Source organism: Pteropus vampyrus, unplaced genomic scaffold (assembly GCF_000151845.1).
Source record: "Pteropus vampyrus isolate Shadow unplaced genomic scaffold, Pvam_2.0 Scaffold560, whole genome shotgun sequence".
NCBI lineage: Eukaryota > Metazoa > Chordata > Mammalia > Chiroptera > Pteropodidae > Pteropus > Pteropus vampyrus.
In genome coordinates this window covers 498,218-503,926 of record NW_011889341.1, presented here as the reverse complement: position 1 = coordinate 503,926, position 5,709 = coordinate 498,218, and the positions used below count along the sequence as shown (strand labels likewise).

The 5,709-nt window shown below is 38.1% G+C and overlaps 1 pseudogene; it reads right to left on the bottom strand.

Moving 5' to 3' along the window:
- Positions 1-2,153: 2,153 nt before the first annotated feature.
- Positions 2,154-5,709, bottom strand: part of LOC111733394 — a 50,520-nt pseudogene continuing 46,964 nt past the window's right edge.

Sequence of the window (5,709 nt, the reverse complement as noted above, 5' to 3'; positions counted from 1 at the left end):
GGATACAATCCTAAAAGCAACAAATGAACAGGACAAACAGAGACTCATGGACATGGGCTATAGACTAGTGGTTACCAGAGGGTGGGGGGATGGGGGGAGGGGGGAGGTAGACAGGGTAAAGGGAGTCAAATATGTGGTGACAGAAAGAAATCTAACTATGGGAGGTGAACATACAATCTAAATGTATATATGGCTTACTGTTAAAGTATACAGCTGAAACTTATTGGATTTCTTTAACCAATGTCACCAAAAAATAATAAAATAAAATAAATATAAAATTTAATTTAATTTAAAAAAGAAATGTAGGGTGGAGCAGCGGCAGTAGGAGCAATAAAGGAGAGCTTTATCTGCAGAGAATTCTGAAACAACAGTCTTCCCTCCAAATATCTTTTATCTTGATTCTTTCCAAAGTGTTCTCATTCCTCTGAAGAGAACATCTTTTAAGTGGTGCTATCGAAGTGTAATTGATATATTACAATCATATAAATTACACATGCTTAAAGTGACAGTTTGATGAGTTTGGTCACTTGTTAAATCGTCATCACAATTATAAGAGTGAACATACACATCGCCCCCCACCCCAGTTTCCTCTTGCCCCTTGAAAATCGCTCCCTCCTATCCCCTCTGCCCCCCCTATCCTCAGATAACCACTGATTTGCTTGCTGTCTCTATAGATTATGTTTTCTAGTGTTATATATAAATAGAATTCATACTCATTTTTATCCAGCTCCTTTCACTCAGCATAATTATTTTGAGTCAATGTTGTTGTGCCCATCAATATTATATTTTGAATGTTATGACTGTCGTTTTGTTGAGTTTAGTATTTAAATGGTACCCCAAAGTTGCTTTAATTTCATTAAAAAAAATTTTAACATCATTGTAAATTCACATGCAGTTGTAAGAAATAGAAAGATACTCCACACTGTTAACCTAGTTTCCCCCAGTGGTGACATCCTGCATATCTATAGTACAATAGCACGATCAGGAACGTGAAATTTATGTGATCCATTTACCTTATTCAGATTCCACCAGTCTTACATGCACAAGTTTGTGTATGTGTGTGTTTGGTTTTAGGCAATTTCATCACCTGTGTAGTTTCCTGTGACTACCACTACAGTCAAGATACAGAAAAGTTCCATCACGAGGATCCCTCTTGCTACTCTTATAGCCACCACCAATCTCTCTCCCTCCCTCCCTCGCCATCCAACCCCTGGAATCCAGTAGTTCTGCATCTCTATAATTTCCTCATTAAAAGAATGTTACATAAATGGAATCATTTAATATGTAACCTTTTCTATCAGCTTTTTACATTCAGCATAAACCCCTTGAATTCCATTGAAGTTATGTGTATCAATAGTTTTGTTTTCCTTTATTGCTAAGCAATATTCCACGGAAAGGATATACCACAGTTTGCTTGAACATTCATTTATTGAAGGGCATTTTAGTTGTTTTGATTTGGGGACTATTATAAATAAAACTGATGGGATTATTGTTGTATAGGTTTTTCTGTGAACCTAAAGCTTCCACTTCTCTGGGATAAATGCCCAAGAATGCAATTGCTGAGTCATATGGTAATAGCGCACTTACTTTTATAAGAAACTGCCATACTTGTTTCTCGAGTGGCTGTACCATTTTACATTTGCACCAGCAATCTATGAGTGATACAGTTTATCTGCGGTTTCACTAGCATTTGGTATTATCATTAAAAAAATTAAGTCATTCTGGTGCCTGTGTAGTAATATTTCTTTGAAGTTTTCATTTGCGTTTCCCTTTTGGTTAATGTTGAATATCTTTTTATATGCTCATTTGCCATCTGTATATCTTCTTCATTGAAATTTCTATTCATGTCTGTAGCCCCCACCTATTCTTACATTTGCAGAATCAGCCTTTAATGAATTTGAACACAAGGCCCAGGTTTCCAGGTGTAAATACGTCTACATTTTACAATTGTTTTTTGCTTCTATCAATCTTTTCAGACAAGGAGAAGCAACAGGTACTTCCTTCATATGATCTTATGGTTTTTTTTTTTTTTTAAAGAGCTGATTATCTGAATTTCTAGGACTTCTTGCAGTATTTTTTTAATATATATTTCCTTTCTACCCACCTACCACTAGCTGGTTGTTGCCGCCTAGATTCTGATGAGTTTTCTATGGTTAAATGAGGCTTTTAACCTCTGCATCAACACGGAGCCTCTTTGCTGGTTTCTCTCAAATAATCTTTTCTACTTCCAGTGTGTCATTACAGCTCATTTTGGCTTTTGTTTCTTCCTCATGGAATAAATGTGGTGCTTGGTGCAGCCCTACTTATAAAATGCTGGGTGGGGATTCCTATCTTTGACATTTCAGATGATCTATTACGGACTTATACAGGTGCATTTTCCCTCTTAGTACAAAGGCACTGATCAGCTTTGTAACAGAAGGCTTAGTGTTTCTATGTTCTACCGCTCCATCCATCTTTGGTCCTGTCTTGCACGGTATTGCAACAGAGATCAGCCCTTGGAGCATCCTATTCAGCATGTGAGCTTTATCAGCAAATATGGCCGACAGTTGTAGGTGCATAATATCACACTCTTGAATGTCTCAGTCACAGATCCACTTAATATTTTCCAACTTAAAGTCATATAAGACTAGAGGACATTTTACAGTCATCTCTGATGTTTCTAGGGATTTTTTCTCTATGTTTAGCAGCTCATCAATAACCTCTGGCTTCTCCATTCCTTAACCCAGTGGTCCCCAATCTTTTTGGCACCAGAGACCGATGCTCCTATGAGAATCTAACTCTTGATGATCTGAGGTAGAGCTGAGGTGGTGATGCTAGCGCTGGGGAGCAGCTGCAGATACAGTTGAAGTTTGCTCACTTGCCCGCCACTCACCTCCTGCTGTGCGGCCCGGCCTGGTTCCTAACAGGCCATGGACCAGTACCAGTCCAAGGCCCAGGGTTGGGGATCCCTTCCTTAATCAATCAGAAATAAGATAACTATCATACAGTGGACCAGATGATAAAGTAATTCCTAGCCAATCACTTCACACTGGCATAACTGGACAGGTTCTTGCCATCTTGGCCCCAGCAGGCTCTGGTCTACTGGCTGTACTGGGACAGAATAGTCTGCTAAAAATGAATCACTCTGATGGCTACATTTATTTTAAGAAGTTCCTGCTTACAATTCTTTTGTGTATGTACCTAGACGTAAGATTGCTCGATCATATGGTAGTTCTATTTTTAATTTTGGAGGGACCTCCATATCATTTTCCATAGTTGCTGCACCAATTTACATTCCCACCAACAGTGCCCATTTCTTGGTGCTGAGATTCAGTTCTCCGGATTGCTGAAGAGTTTTTTCCAGTGTTTGTGCTCTGTCCTTAGCTTTTAGTTCTGCCCGTAGGTCTTACTGGGAGTCTCTCGCCATGATTTTGCCAGTCACCTAGTGGTGAATGCTGTTGCATGTTATTCATTGATAAGTTAGTGGTATGAAAAGGGAGTTCTCTAATCTAGTCCCGCCTCAGTCTTAGGTTGGCCCTGTGAGCCTGGACTTCAGGGGTGGGTTCTTCAGTGTCCCTAGCCCTATTCCGCCATGACAGTTGGACTTGTTAGGGGTGTTGTGTTAGAGAGATTCCACCTCATCTTCTAGCACTAGATGCTTCTCACATATTTGTATCACCTACAGATGCATTTTTATTATGGGCAGGAAATCATGCCTGATAATCTTGGGAACAGGTAAGGTTACAGGCCTGAATGCACATATAATTATGTGCTATTAGTGGAAATATCAATCAGTATGGCCTGTAAAGTCTTTATAGTGTTACACTTGGTTTAAAATTACTACTTTGGATACTGGTGGCTACTCTAGTAACTGAGAGCTATTAGTGCTGTCATTGCTGCCTGGAACATCCCAAGAGGATGGCACCTGTCACTAGTTGCTATGGTCACAGTCTTCTCTGATGGAATGTGTTTGGTAAATAAAGCTCTATTTAATCACTGATGCTCTTTGCACATGTGCCTAGATAATATCACCAAAGACAAAAGACCAGTTCTTGCCGAGACTGGCGTATTTAACAATAGAGTAGGGCAACCTTGCTAAAAAGCAACAGAAACCTGGAAACGACTCTGTCTCTTTTCTGCCATAAGGCTATCTCCATCACAGGACCATATCAGGATAAGTTGGAAGAATCAACTAACCTGCCTGTATAAAAATGGCCTCAATCATTCAGCAAACATGTAATCAGTATTCATCATGTGGCAAGCACTTTTTTGGGTGCTGGAAAGACTACAGAAATGACTACCGAATAATTTCCTAACTAAAAGGAAACAGAGTTTTCCAAGGCCCCCTGGATTTTACCTAACCCCGAGTTCTTCAAAGCTGCCATCATACCTAGGTCACAGAAGTGCGGTGCCACTCCTCTTAAGTCTCTGGCCCAACCCTATTCCTTTTTACCCCTTAATCTAGCTGAGCCATGCTGGCATTCTGAAAAGTAACATTTATTCAGAATTAAGGGAGGACATGTGGGAAGTAGGTAAGAATAATTCAGGAAGCAAAAACTTACCAAGGTGTCCAAGTCCAAGCTCCTATTTCAAATAATGTCACATTCCTAAGGGCTGTGACAACTTCCCAGGTATCTGACCTTTATTTCCTACTCTCTCACCTCTCTGCCTCCTTATTCGCCACTCCGCAAGCATCAGTCAGCTGCTCACATTGTCATTCTATCCGAGAAACATAAGGAAGCCATGTTTCAACTATATAACTTAGAATCTTTTCACTTGGTTTTGGTCTCCGAAGGATCTACATTTTCCAGAGGCAAATGACAAGACTGTGATAACCGATAACAGAATATCACTATCAGTATGAATATTATTTCCTTTCAAATTTCTGATAGCATATCTTATATTATCTGATTCATAATTAGATTTTACCAAATTGTCCATTTCTATTCTCTTTTCAGTGTGTCAATGCTTCAATTAATTTTAATCTATATTTTCAATCCGATAACTTATGTTGCTAAGTTTATTTCATTTCTCAGTTTCTTTTGTATTTTTAACTTTTTGAATTATATCTTCAGTTTGTTTTCATTCATTCTTCTTTAATGGTGAAACTTCTTTGGACTATGGATTTTCTCATGTATAGTTTGCCTGCATTTAATACTACTACCAATAATTATTAAGTATTTACTATGTGCCACTTTTATAAATATTTACATGCATTTATTTAATCCTCCTAATAACTTTATTGATTAGAAAACTGCACAGAGGTATAACATTTTCTCATATTTATCCATGGTCACACAAGTAGTAGGTGGCAGAGCCAGAACTGGAATTCAGGCAATCTGTCTGCAGATTCTGACCTCCAAACCACCATAATTTTAAAAGTAATCTATAGCACTTCCTGTATTCCCCTTTGTCCATGGAAATTCTGGCTGAGACATGGTTCCTAATTATTTTGTCCTGGAACGAATCAAGATAAGTAGCAATATACAATACTCTGAGTCTTCATACACTATTATTAATATCTATAGTTTGGAAACTTAACTATTTTTTTCCACAGGAAGACTATTTCTTTTAAAGTGTGATCATAAGTAGCTATTTAGTGGAAATCTTGAATACAACCTAGTGAATTGTTGGATTAGTTTTTTTTTTTTAAATTAATTTTTTATGGTGACATTGGTTAACAAAATCCAATAAGTTTCAGCTGTACACTTTAACAGTAAGGCATATATA